At 42.8% G+C, this 14,947-nt stretch overlaps 1 long non-coding RNA gene across 1 annotated transcript; it reads left to right on the top strand.

The window, feature by feature from the left end:
* The first annotated feature begins 266 nt into the window (after positions 1 to 266).
* On the top strand, positions 267 to 4,829 carry LOC133069681 (uncharacterized). The gene is made up of 7 exons (XR_009695925.1): positions 267 to 811; positions 945 to 1,024; positions 1,115 to 1,186; positions 1,461 to 1,653; positions 1,749 to 2,309; positions 3,924 to 4,298; positions 4,666 to 4,829. It is a non-coding gene; the product is annotated as an uncharacterized LOC133069681 (long non-coding RNA).
* Positions 4,830 to 14,947: the final 10,118 nt, after the last annotated feature.

Genomic DNA, 14,947 nt, shown 5'->3' with positions numbered 1-14,947 from the left:
GCCCCCGGCCCCCGCGTCCCCTTTGCCGGCCTTAACCTCACCCGACCCCACGGGGGCTGCCGGAGCTAAAATTAGGCGAGCGCGGGGCGCGCTCACGTGCACCCGGCGCACTGGGGCCAGGGGCGCGGCCCGAGTGAGTCACGGCCCCGCCCCCACCCGCAGAGGACGCGCTGACGTCAGCCGCTTCCCCGAAGGGTGACGTCAGCGCGCCTCGGGAAGGCCGCGGGGCCGGCCTAGAATGTTCACTGAGTTTCGATGCCTTAAAGGGACCAGGCCTCGGATCGTGAAAGATGTGGGGCAATGACCCCGCTCACCCACCCGTAGAGTCGGAGCCCGTTTTATATCCCTTTGACCGGAGAGAAGGTGATTGCTGAGATAGGAATGAAAAAAAGGAAAGCAACTGAGCCTCATTGGAGGCGCCCAGAAGCCCCAGAACCTCCTCCTGGAAGTCCTCCTTGATTAACCAGAATCTGCTCTTGACCCCAAAGTCAGGAACTTTCCATGGCTCGTCACTGCCTACCCCTTCACTTACACCTCTGCTGACAGAGAAGGGCTGTGGTCTGAATGTCTGTCTATAACTCATCAACTTGGGCCACCTTGGCTCTTTTATCAGTATTTTTTGACTGTGTCCAAATTCTCTTGTTAGGTGTGTGACCTGGAACAAAAAACTCTATATGAACTTTGTGAACTGGTATCTACCCCTCCTTTTAGGCTAATGTTGCCTGTGGACGTTCCCGGAGGCCGGAATCCCGTCCCGTTCTTCGCCATTGAGCTCGATCACAATCTCACCGGGGACTAACAGTCCACTGAGGTGTGTGGCAGGTTTGTTCGTAATCCTCCCTCGGCTCTTTTTAACTCTCTCTTCTCTCTGAGGTGGTGGTTATTGTCCCCATTTTACGGATGAGGGAGGAAATCCGGGCACAGGATTAAGCATGTTTCTCTAGGTTACACAGCTTAAGGAACAGCAACCTGAAAGTCACTCCCAAGTCAGCTGGACTCTAAGTCAGTGTTTTTGGTGATGAAGGTGGGCTGTGATACGTATGTTTTATTCTGGGTGTACTGAGTCCTGGAGAGTAGTTTTTCCCTTTAACGCAATTCCAGTGCCCCTGAACAGGTAACCCACAAGTAACCTCAGCCTGCGGATACAGGAGGGCGAGACCTCAGGGCCTGACCCGGATGAGGGTAGGTGAGTGAAGAGGCGCTTCCTCTCGGGTGTCCTTCCTGTACTTGCGGGGCCCTGAGAGCGGGCACCTCCTTGAGGTTTGCACTCTAGGCACCTCACTCACCACACCCGCGTCCCAGCCCTGCCACGCCTACCCTTGGCTCGGTTTTATCTCTGGAAACTAGAGAGGGCATCCCGCTTAATGCGTCCTGGTCCGGCACAACAGCGTCCGGTTCTGCCCCAATGCTGAAGAAATACCTTGTTTCTCCTGCATCATAATCTCCTCTCTGTAAAGCAGCGATTTCCTACTGAAACAGCATCGTCATGCCAAGACGAAATGAGACAAGAGCTTCGTACAGTTTTGAGCAAAACGCTGCGCCTGTATACTGGAAGTGGAGGCGGGCGGTGAGCGGTGTCACTGGTCTCTTCTGACGGTCGTTACTGGTCGTTGGCTGAGCGTCACAAGCCCATCCTCAGGGCACACCTGCCAGGTCTGTCAGGGGTACCTTCCTCCCCCGGCTCACCCCCCAGAGACGTTTAGAACTGACCCCTCTCCCCTCATACCCAGTCTCCCCCCACCACCCAGCTCTCTTCTTTGAGTGCCCTGCTCCTGGCCCCTCCATCAGGCTGATGAAGTCACTGCCCACTGCTCTTCCTGTTCTCCGGGTTTTCTGGCGCCTCTGACCGAACACCTTGTGTGTCTCCCATGGCAGCCTTGGGAGAAGATGGAGAAAACCTCAGGCAGCCTCAGCTGTGGCCAGCGGCTCTCCCTCTGTACTGGGGCTGGACACGCAGATGTGGAAGCTTAGAGCGGTAGGGGACCTTCAGGCCAACCAGGCCAGCCCCTGTTTTACAGCTAGGGAACTGAGGCCTGGGTGAAGTGACCTGCCCGGGGTCACATGGCCTGTTATGTAGAGAGTCCTAGTCACTTGATAAGCAGCTCACTGCTTCTTTCAAGGTTCACGCCTCTGTTAGGAGTCTCAGGTGAAACGGTGAACATAAATGTGCATGGGGACCTTCCGGACCCAGGGATCACACCTGGGTCTCCCGCACTGCAGGCAGATTCTTTACCATCGGAGCCAACTTAGGCGCGATTCCCAGTGGAATGAGAACAACAGTGAGTTGGACTGCCACTTTTAAACCTTCGGTAATCGAGATGTTGTGTGTCATTTCAGGTTTTGATTATTTTATCTCCCAGCCTTCACTTCCCATCATTTTCCTATGCCCCCAAACCCCATTAAATGTTGTTAAGAACCATCAGTGTAATTGGCCATTAACCTGGAAGGAGTGTGATCTCCAGCAGACAGCCCCAGCAAAGAAAGGAGCAGGGGTCCTGGGTCTGTTCCCAACTGTGCCGGTGACTCACTGGATGATACAAAGCAAAGCACTTCTTTGTGGGGGAGAAACAGAGAACGGCACAGAAGTGGGGTAGTGGTGTAGGGAGCCGCCTGCAGGCTCCCAGCACAGCGGAAGCCCAGCGGGCTCGGTACACCCGGGTCCTCGATGACCCCTTAGCAGTGGCTGCAGGGTTTACCCTGAGCTCTGCCTCCCTTGAGCACCAGCCTCCAGTGGAGCCACTAAGATGGTTGGGCGGGATTATGGCACTTGGCCTTCGTGATGTCATCCTCGTTGGTTAAGGATGCATCTGGTTATTCCTAACTCCACTTTACTAACGTGTTGTAGATCTGCCCTCCAGGAATTTATTTGAAACTTTCTTTAATCTATTTTTATTTCCGCTTGTACAGCGTTTTCAGGCAACAAGGAGGTTTACCATCTATGTAAAAGTACTAGAGGGCTTCCCTGGTGGTTCAGTGGTAAAGAATCCGCCTGCCAATGCAGGAGACATGGGTTCAATCTGTGGGTCGGGAAGACCCCTTGGAGAAGGAAATGGCAACCCACTCCAGTACTCTCGTCTGGGAAATCTCATGGATTTGCCTGGCGGGCTACAGTCCATGGGGGCCACAAATGAATTGGCCACGACTTAGCGACTAAACAACAAAAACACACCAAAACATAGAAAGTGTTATGTAAGGGCTTTTATTATGAATATAACAATAATTTTTTATTATAATGTCAAATGTAATCAATATAATTATATTATAATTGGATGATGCTAATTCAGATGGTCTCACAGGCTTATTTTTAGTCACTGTGTTTGCTTTTGTTTTTGTCTCCACACTCACACACACAAACACACCCCAGCAAAAAGTCTTTGTTCATGGAGTGGGGTGCTGTGATAGGTGTGACTGCATGCAAATTTACATAAATCACGTTCAGTGTCCTCTAGAGACTTTCCATCTAAGACCGACATATAAGAGGTGCTCAGTAAATACTTTTGAGTGGTTGGATGGTTGGAATTAAAAAAAGAAAAGAAAACCCGTTTGGTAACTGGTGAGACATGTTAGGAATGACTGTTTTGGGGGCTGGAGGATAAACATTGGGCTGAAGGAAGAAGGGAATGTGAGATGGTTTGGCCATGTGCATGTATGAGCGCTCCTCAGATTGCCTTAGTGCTTGTTCTGGAGGAATAGCTGGTTCCCAGGCTGCGAAATGATGCATAGCAAGGGGGACCAAAGTGGCACCCCCTGACGGGTGCATGTGGGTGGCAGTAGTGAGGAGGCAGGTATGAGGTCTGGGAGACAAGGCCAGTTCCTGTGGCTGTCTCTGTTTTTAATGTGAACCACAGCAGAATGAATGGTTCAGCGGGTAAAGAATCTGCCTCCAGTGCAGGAGACACAGGAGACTCGGGTTTGATTTTTAGGTCAGGATGATCCCGTGGAGAAGCAAATGGCAACCCTCTGCAGTATTCTTGCCTGGAGAATCCCATGGACAGAGGAGCCTGGCGGGCTATAGTCCAAAGGGTTGCAAAGAGTTTGAGCGACTAAGCACGCACACACAGAATGAAATTTTAAAAGCTAGGTGATTCAACGGGTGAATGGACAGATAAATGGTGGTACTTCCAGACAATGGAATATTATTCAGCACCAACAATAAATAGAGAGAGCCATGAAAAGACACAGAAGAACAGTAAATGCACATCACTAAGTCAAAGGAGCCAACCTGCAAAGGCTACATACTGTGTGATTCCAATTATATGACATTCTGGAAAAGACAAAGCTATGAAGACAGTAAAAATGTGAGTGCTTGCAAAGGGTTAGAAGGGAGGGAGGGATGAATTGGGGGAGCACAGAGGATTTTTAGGACAGTGAACCTACTCTATGATATCCAGTGATGTATACATGTCATCATACATTTGTCCAAACCCACAGAATGTGCATCGCCAAGAGTGAACTGTGATGTAAACTGGACTTTGGGGATTATGATATGTCAGTGTAGGTTCATCAGTGGTAACAAATATACCATTCTGGTCCATCTAAGTTGAGGAGAGTGTAGGTGAGGGTGGATAAGGGGCACATGGGAAAAACTCTGCACTTTATGCTCAGTTTTGCTGTAAATGTATAACTGCTATACAAAATAAAGTCTTTTTTTTTTTTTAAATTCAGGTAAGGTGATGATACTCCTCTGTATGTAGAGTTCAGTCCATCCTGGGGTCACAGAGACTTGGGCTGGAGTCTGAGCCCCACCACAATCAGCTCTGCAACTTTGGGAAAGTCCTTAACCCCTCTGACCTCAGTTTCTCTAACTCCACAGAATTGTGTTGTCTTCCTCAGAGCATTTGGAAAATTAAATAAAAAACTATATGTAAAATGTCTAACTCAGTACTTAGGTTATACAAGTAAATATATACAAACCCCTCCCCAATTCCTTGCTTAATGACTCTGATTGTTAAACATCGTGATGGCTACTAATTTCAAAGTCAGGCCAGTGGAGGAAAGTCATCTGGGGTGAGAGTGACCTTCTCCCAGGAAGGGCACCTTTGTATGGGACTGGACATGTGTGTGCTCACATGCTTGGTCACAGATGCTGGCCACAGAGTGCCAGGCATGGACTTGAGCCCTGAGAGGCAGCCTCAAGCCCCTCACTCAGCTTTCTCCCATGAAAAGGTCAGGATGATGGAAGTCTATCATATTTAGCTGATGGCTCGCAGAGAAGGCTCAATGAGTTAGTCACCTATGATATGACATCATATTGCCACTCAATATAGTAACAGCTGTTGGTTGCTTTGGGGGGCAGGGGGCGGAGTCAGCTCTTCTCGACCAACCATGCCTCAAGGATAAATTGGATGGCACCATAAGGGGAGACATGCCGAGGAGAAATCCTCCTCTAAACAGGGTGTTCCGCAGCTCCCTAAGGATTTTCGGCACCCACCTCAAAATGTGAGTCTTGACTTTTCTTTGTCTTTGGGGCCAAGCAGGGGAAATGCCATGACAGAAAGGTGTTTGGTCAGGAAACCTCTAGCTAGGGGGGCATACCCAGCATGGCCAAGGTCAACCTCACCCTGGACAGAAGTTGGAAAGTGAGTTCCATGCACCAGCCCCATGATACCTCTATGTCACCCAAAGGAGTGGTCCAAGGGTAGGGGATCAGAAGGCCTAGAGTGAGGGTGCTGAAGAATCTCTAGGTTAGATTGGGCATTTTACCCCTCATAGGTTATGTAACTACAGTGGGGTCAAATGAAGGCAATGTTGAAATGCCTTTGAAATGAACCTGGATGAAGCCACTGTTTGGGGGTACTACCGATCATTGCCGTAGTTAATCTGGGGTATTGATCAGTCATACCATCTGGGGAAGCCACTGGATACTGTTAACCCTTTCCTTCCAGTGAATTCTCCTCCTTGACATCTTTGCCTCCTGTGGGGCCTTGTGCTTTAGGAATAGAATGCTTTTTTTTTTTTTATCAGCAGTGTAGATGTCTAGATTAACTGTGGAAAACAGACTCTTCCCAGGTCTAACCTGGGGCAAGTCCAGAATGACGAAATAATGAGGCCAGAGGGAAAAAACCCTGGATCAGGGGTCAGGAGACCCTGTCTGGCAGCTTCTCCTGTCACTTTCTGAGCCTGTGACCTTGGGCAGGTCACTGCCTCTCTGTAGATTACAGCCAACTAAGAATCTTACTTAGCTGTAAAAATATATATACTCTTGGGGTCCTTTAACCCTAACTGGCATTGTCCAGTCCTCTAGGTATGGACTCCCGGCTCTCTGTTGGCAGAGCAGAAAGGGCCCCACGGTCTTGAGTGTGTGGCTCTGCCCCTCACTGTGTGACCTTGCACAAGGACACCCCTTCCCTGACCTCTGTTTCCCCACTCATAAAACAGGCATTATCATGAGACAGGGGTGAGATAAGGAACCTGGAAGCCTTCTCGGGAGGGAGGCACTGTAAACATGTATTTAAATGATTTCCTGAGTTCGGAGAGGGAAGGCAGGCTGAGAGGGGACGCTGGGGTTGCCGGCGGGCTGGGCTGTGACCAGGACTAGAGCAGGGGCCCGTGGCAGTGTGGTTACCGAGACCCCAAAAGACCTCCAACCCGGTGCTACTCGGTTCCTCTTCATTTCCCAGCAGCTAGGGGATGGGAAACAATCCAGAGCTTGTAAGTGATGCTGAGCACAGCCCAAGAGAGTGGCTGCAGACTCTAGTCCAAGGGGGGTCACGCTTCCCCAGTGGGCACAGCGCCAAAGCTAAAAGGCCCAGGGGAGCCAGGCAGCGTCCAGGGCCACGGATTTCCTGTGGCTGTCCCGGGATGATGGTCCTGCGTCCTCTGTGCTCCTCCTGGGCTGTCCGGCATCACCTCCTACGGGTGTGAAAACAGGTCCAGGGGAGCCCTGGAAATACCATCACGACTGTGTATTCACCAGAGTGACCTGTCTCAACCCATCCTGGCGGGAAAATTACAGCTCATCTAGAGGAAACTCGCCAAATTTTTGTTTATTCCTCACGTAAAAGGATTAACCTAGGGTTAGCGATTTTATTCCGACTCTCCCTTTCATGTTGCAGCTAAAATGAAATCAGCCACTCTTTGAAGCTGTTCTTTGAGCCGTAAGCATTCATTTCTCTTCTCTCCTCCCCGAAAGGGGGTTTCTCTCTTTTTAAATTCTGCCCCTCTGCCCGCCGCACCCCCCCCCCCCCCGCCAAGCCTCAGGAGCCCGGAGGCTGGCGGGAGGCGTGACTGCCATAGGAGCAGCGTGTGGTCCCCCTGCTGACTCATCTGACATTAACATAATTACGTTTCGGGAGTCAAAGTGATTTTCAAACTATGAGTAATGCGAGGTATTAGAGAGAATGTTTACAAGGCAGCACTTCAGCACGCTGAGGGCACCAGCTGCTGCTAACAGCTGAAGGGAGTAAAGGAATAAGGAAAATGCTCTCAGGAAAAAGAACCTTTCGGGGTCCCTCTTCCTTGGAAAGGATTCAGATTTCTTGAAAGGCAGGTGAACGCAGATTTCTCTGAAGAAGGGTCCAGATGGAGCATTTTTTAGCTGAATACCTGGATGCCTGATCATTTTGTATTAAAAGTTTTCTTTAAAGCTTTTTCACAGTCTTAGTTTTCATATGACCGACTCTTTAAAGATGGATTTAAAGATTTCAGCAAATTATTTCTTAAACTTGCTTAATTACCAGCATTAATAATAATAACAATTCTAAAGTTGTGTGAAAAATAGGCTAGTTCTTCTAAAACAGGAATAGGGGCACAAATCATTTCCTGAATATTAAAGATGCAGAGCAAAAGCCTGTGGTGAGGTGAATACTTTCTTAAAGCAGCTTTGTGTAATTAGTAAGAGAAAAGTTTGACAGCCAGTTGAGTTCTGGTAGCCGACTGTTTAGACCTCCGGAGAGAAAAGTTGAGCTCCGGTTGTGATCCAGACCTATGTCTGGCCTCTGCCTCAGTTTCCTGGTCTCATAATGGGAAAGTTAATAACACTTGTTCTGCCTACCGGAGAGGATGAACCTTGAGCTCTGGGAGGGCAGGAACAGTCTGTCTACTGTACCGCCCCCCCACCCAACCCCGTGTCTGACCTGGAACTTGCCCATAGTAAGTACTCAGTAAGTGTTTGCAGAATTAATGAATAAGAGCTTTCAACTTGAGAGCTCTGCTCTTCTGTTTATTTGGTCTTCTTGCCTTGATCTTCCTGCCTTTAGTTCCTTCTGCCCAGGGCTGGGGGGCTCAGCAAATAGACTTGTCTACTGAGGTACCAGCACTAATAAGGAAAAGTAACCGCTCACTTCCTCGGGGCTGCCCGTTAAAATCAGATGGAAGTACAACACTCCACTCAGAAACTCTTTTGGAAAAGGCTCTCTCAAAAACGCGGCAGTCATTTTGTTTCTGTATTAGACGTGCATCAGAAGAACTGTCGGGTTTAATTTCACCTGCTGAATCTTGAACTGAGGTCATCACTGCAGGCATAAGAACAATGGCACCAGCTTAGTCGGAGGCATTGTGATGGCAGGTGAAATATACATAGTTGGACTGGATAAATGCTTGGAAAATACAAGTTCCACTCAGATACATGTTTGAAGGTATAAAAGAAGAAATTTTTAGGAAAGATTAATTCTGCTATTTATTCCCCCCAATGGGAAAAACATTCACTTGCCTGTTCATACAGACAAGAACAGATTTCCAGATCTTTTGGGGCTTCAAGGATAGCTCGTTCTCTTGTTCTTTGCATTCCTGCTTCAGCTTCTTGGCCTTGTCTCCTTCTTTTCCCCCTTGCTGCCATCCCTCAGTTAATTCTTTCCTTCTGTTCTGGCTCCCATGTTGCTTTCTCTGCAAAACATTTCGTCTCATCCTTTAAAATGTCTAAGGGTTTCTAACCAAGTGTCATTCACATGGTGAGAGGTCAATAAAGGTGGTGGTGGTGGTTGTTTTTAAAGTCAAAAAGAACACGTCTTAAACTAATTATAAGCTCACGTATAAATAAATTGTTTGCAAATAAATTGTTAATTATTTTTAAGCTAGCAAGCTTAATCATACACAGAAATCCTGTTCACTTTGGAATGTCCGTGATGAAGCAGTAAAAATCAGTTCTATCAAATCTCATCCCTTGACTACCCTACCTTTGAATATTCTACATTTGCATCATGGAAAAAAAGGGGGTGGCCGCCAGCAAAGAACTCACGCTAAGAACCCTAACCTGCCCTCAACCGAGAGGCCCGACTATGTGTTTTGTGGACTATCTGCATTAACTGATTTCTCCTCTCCCCACCCATGGACATAATAGTCTTAGGCTTACTTCAAGCAGTAAATATAAACCAGTTTATTCATGACTAATCAATCCAAAAATGGTTGTAAAAGAGGGTCAGGACATATGGTCCTATCCCGAACATCTGAAGATGATGCCAGGAAGGAAAACCTGTGGGCTGCCAGTGCCTGTCATTTGCTGCCCTAGGCATGCTCTCCAACATGGTAAATCCAGATTGCAGGGTGCATCTAAGGTTCTGAACCCCCACTGTTCTTTCAGTCAGAGCCACATATCCAGGACAGTCTGACCTCACACCTCCTACTCCATTGTTTGGTACACTAATGCTTGCCAGGCTGGGAACCCTAATGTGGGGTTGGATGACACAGTCCCTATACATTAAGGCTTCTCAAGCAAAAAGACTCTTCACTTTTGATCTTGATATATTTTATAAATATTTGTAAATGATTTAATGTTCATGTAGTAGTGCTGTTAAGTTAGTAGCAAGTTGTTGAACATTTGAGGTCCAAATGTTTAACATATATTCTAAAATAAACTTGGGCTGTTTAGACCCCTCATAGAGTAAACTCATTCTAATTTCCCTCCATTTGGAGAAGGAAATGGCAACCCACTCCGGTACTCTTGCCTGGAGAATCCCATGGACAAAGGAGCCTGGTGGGCTACAGTCAATCGGGTCTGAAAGAGTCGGACGCGGCTGAGCGACTAACGCAATTTCCCCCCATGTTCTCCCTTTATACCCTTTCCCCGTCTTTCCTTCCCTCCCTTCCTTCTTTTCTCTTTCTTATGTTTTGTTTGTTCCTTTTAGTAGATGTCTTCCTAAAAAAATATATCTAGAAGAAGATAAGAAAAGCTAATTAAGTCTTCTGGGACTGGACAGAGAATTTTCATCATATGCATTTTTGGACTATTTCAATTTCTGATCATGTGACTATATACTTTTTCCCAATTTAAAATGTAAAAAAAAAAAAAAAAGGTTAACCGAAACAGTATTTTACACTTCCTCTTTTTATTTTTTTAAATATCTTTTTTCCCCCCAATTCTGAGACTAGCCTATTTTTTCTTCCCAAAACAGCTTCCAAAGGGAAATGGGGAACAAAGAAAAGTTGATAGGAGCCAGATGCCTGTGTGTCCACAGCATGGATACAAGGGAATGGGTTAGCCTAACAGGATCAAGGAAGTTTTGGCCTTTTTTCCTTTTTTTCTTAACTCAAGATGTAAACATATTTCCACACCGTTAAGTATTTTACGACATCATTTCACATGGTTGTGCAGGAGTAGATTTTAACGTAATGTATTTTAATGTATTGTACTGTAACTTATTTAATTAACACTCTGTATTAAACATTTGTGTAACACCAGATTTGTCAGTGTTACAAATGATGCTGCAATAAACATTCTTGTAGCTAAATCCTTGTGCATAGCTGTTCTTGTTCACATTAAATATCTCTTCTCAAAGGAGAATAAATATATTTCTCAAAGGAAAATAAATCAAAAGGCATACAAGTCCTAGGGCCTTTGATGTGTATATTGCTCCTGATATAATTTTAAATTTCTGTAAACAAGAAGAAATTTCCCTCATGTTTGTTATGTTTTATTTGTAGTTTATGAACTTTGTGTTCAGAGTCTTTGCCCATATATCTGTTGATAGCTCAATATTTGCAATGATTTAGAATGTTTTACACATATATCAAATATATGGACAAAACCCTCCTTTTCTAATAGTTTTTAAAAAATATAATCTCTGGCTTGATATTTGCATTTAGTTTATATGTTTTTGACACACAAAGATTTTTGGGTTTAAAGTAATCAGGGCTTCCTTAGTGGCTCAGATCTATCAATATTTTCTTTTCTGAAGAATGACTCTTTCCACATACAACTCTGAAATTTATTTCATATTTCCCTCTAATAAAAAAGTTTTAAAGATAAAGTTTACATACATATTTACAGTGAAATTCTCAAATCTTAAGTGGATTATTCATTGAGTTTTGACAAATGAAGATGCATAAATCTACGAAGATTTAAAAATTCAAAGGGTACGATTTCTCTTTAAGCTGGTGGTTGCACTTATTGATGAATATATGTTAATCATTAATATATTCACATAATATATCAATCAGTGGATTGTACATTTTAAATGGGTGAATTGTATGGCATGTGAATTTTATCCAAATAAAACTATTAAAATATGTATAGAAAGAAATTAATATCATCCAGAAAGTTGCCCAGTGTCCCTCCCCCATAAACCCTTACTCCCTCTTTATACCAAAGGCAACCACAGTGTTTGGTTTCTTCTCTGTCAGTTAGTTTTGCCTGGTTTAGAACTTTATATAAATGGAATCATACAGCATGAACTCTTTTGTGTAAAGTTTGTTTCACTCAACGTGATATTTTAAAAATTCATCTGTGTTGGTGTGTTCCAAGAGTTTCTTTCAGTTGTCAAAAGTAATATTTCATTATGTGTCTATATTACAGTTTGCGTGTCCATCCTCCACTGATGGACATCTGAGCTATTTCCAGTTTGGGGCCATTATGAACATTTTTATACACGCACTTTTATGGGCATATGCTTTCCCTTTCCTTTGGGGAAATACCTAGAGGTGGAATTGCTGAGTCATAGTGTCAATATGGGCTTCCCTGGTAGCTCAGAACGTAAAGAATCTGCCTGTGATGTGGGATACCTGGGTTTGATTCCTGGGTTGGGAAGATCCCCTAGAGGAGGGCATGGTAACCCACTCTAGAATTTTTGCCTGTAGAATTCCATGGACGGAGGAGCCTGGCAGATTACAATCAATGGGGTCACAAAGAGTTGGACACGACTGAGTGACTAAACACAGCATACAGTGTGAATATATGCTTTCATTTCTTTGGGGGAAATACCTAGGGATGGAATTGCTGAGTCAGAGAACATACATATACTTAGTTTTATAAGAAACTGCCAGACTTCTTTCCAAAGTAGTTGTATCATATTATACTCCCACCAACAACGCATCAGAGTTTCAGTTGCTCCGTATTCTCGTCAACTTTTGATGTTGCCAGTCTTTTTCATGTTAGCCATTTTCTGTTGGGTGTGCAGGGGTGGCTTATTATAGTTATAATTTACATTTCCTTGATGACTTAAACTTTTTTATGTGTTTCTAGTCTTTTTAGTTTTAATGATTTTGTATTTATATACATTTACCTATTTATCCATCTAATGTTATTTTTATTATGTGCTCAGTTGCTAAGCCATGTCCTACTCTTTACAGCTCCATGGACTGTAGCACAACAGGCTCCTCTGTCCATGGGATTTAGCAGGCAAGAATACAGGAGTGGGTTGCTATTACCTTCTCCAGGGTATCTTCCTGATCCAGGGATCAAACCCATGGCTTCTGCCATGTCTCCTGCTTTGCAGGTGGATTCTTAACCACTGAGCCATCTGAATCTCTAAATTTATTTTTTCTTAATAGTTAGCCCAGCATAGTTTATTAAATAATAATTTTTCCCTACTGACTTGCAATGCTGTGTTTATTGTAGATTAAGCTCTTGTGGTTAATATCGTTTCAGAGTATCTATTCTGTGCAATTGATTTGTACATTTATGTATTTGTTCTTTTGTCAGTTCCACACCATTTTATTTACACCTGCTTTTAAAAATTGTTTAATACATGGCAGGGCCACTGTCTCATCATTCCTTTCCATGTTCAACATTTTCTTTGCTATTTATACCTAGTTATTCTTTCAGTAAACATTATAGTGATAATATCAAATTTTGAAAAGAATCTTATGAAATTTTTATTGAAAGTATATTGAGATACAAACTAATTTGAAAAATACTGACATTATTGCCATGGAACAATATTTAAATTCTCTTCTGTATTTGTCAGTAACATTTTGTAGTTTTTATTATATAGATCCTTTACTTTCTCATTAAAACTATCCCAAGGAATTTAATAGAGGTTTTCAATGTCATCATTGCTCATTTTTACTACTGTAGTTTGATTTTTTAAAATTAATCCTTCTGACTGGATAGTATTTCTATGTAGAAAAGCTACTGACTTTTGTGTCTCTTTTGTATATTTAGCAGTTTTCTGCTAGGATGTATACTGTTTAATTGGTGAGAACTTCCTTCCAATTAAAAATCAAATAAAATTGGCAATGAACTGTATCCCTGCTTTGTTCCTGATTTTAATACTATTATCTTAGTGTTTGATTCTCACAGGTGGTTTTGATTGTTTGAAATAAATATTTTGTTATTGTTAAGGAGTCCTTAAATTTCTGGTCATTTTAAAATAAGGACTAGTTGTCCTTTCTGCATCTGTTGAGAATCTCATTTGGATTTTCTTTTTAAACAGGTGGATGTGATATATTATACTGTTGGATTTTTTCGAATATTAAGACATAAAACCTTTTCACTCTAGGTTAAATCCTTTAGGGGTTATTCTCTTGATACTCTGTTATCTGTGTTTGGATTTGTTCTCTATGTTCATAATTTATATAGATTCATTATTTTCTTTTTTTGAGCTGTCTTTTTTAGGTTTTGACATCAGGGTTATCTTTGTGAAGTAAATTAGATACATGTTCCACATCTTTCAATGTTTTTAAATGATTATTGAAGCATAGTAATTACCTAATCCTTCAGATCTGAAAGATTTTCCCTATACAGTTTTCTAGGCCTAGACATTTTTTCCCAGGAGGGAATTCTCTCCATCTTTTCTTCCCTTAGTTTCTTCAGTGTGATTAATGTATTTAGGCTTAATATTTCCAATTTTTGCAATATGTGTATTTACAGAAGATGATTTCATCTAAGTTAAAATTCATAACTTACAATTTTGCTAAGTGTTATCTTTTGTTTAAACTATTTCCTCATATGACGTTGAATCCCTTCTTTATATTTCTATTTTATTATTTGCAAGTTTTTCCTTTCTTTACTTTCTCTAAAGTTTGTCTATTTTATTGCTTTTTAAATAAGCCCTTGAATTAATTTTATAAATTTTCCTATATTCTAACTCATTTAACTTGTTGCCTTTATTTTTTTCCTTTCTCTTGACTTTAGAGGGATTTTATTTTTGTTGTTGTTGTTAAATCCTTGGACTGAAAGCTTTCATTTTACCTTTCCTTAAAGATAATGAAAACTTGAAGACCATGATTTTATCTTTCAGGATACTTGAATAACATTTCATAAATTTTAATATGGTGTGTTCTTATTTTAGTTATCTTCTAATTGCCATGATCTTATACTTTAATTGTTATTTTGTTGTAATTTCTTTTTATTAATAGTGTTATTGCCCTGTGATCAAAGAATTCAGCCTGTGTAATTACTGCTTCTTAGACTATCTCCTATTTATGGTTGTATGCATTGCAAATACCTTCTCCTGTTTTATAATTTCTTTCTATTGTGTTTATATGTCTTTTTTTTCTTGTGCATAATCTTTTGATTTAATGTAATCAAATATATCCCTCTTATTTGGTTGTTTGTATGTTTGTATATTATTTTAGTGATCTTTCCCTTCTTGGTGATAATAAATGTATTTTCCTATATTTTCTTCTCAAAGTTGCAAGCTTGTTTTCACATTTAGGTGTTTAGTTTTTATGGCTGGGTGAGTAGGAGTCTGTTTTCTCCTTTCACCCACATGGGTAACCAGTTTTCTCAGTCCCACCATTTCCCCCCATTGTTTTGTGATGTACAGAGAATTTCCTCATGTGTATAGGTTAT

The sequence above is a fragment of the Dama dama genome, chromosome 14, assembly GCF_033118175.1.
Source record: "Dama dama isolate Ldn47 chromosome 14, ASM3311817v1, whole genome shotgun sequence".
NCBI lineage: Eukaryota > Metazoa > Chordata > Mammalia > Artiodactyla > Cervidae > Dama > Dama dama.
The sequence above is the reverse complement of the archived record's forward strand: the minus strand, read 5'-3'. Positions and strand labels throughout refer to the sequence as shown.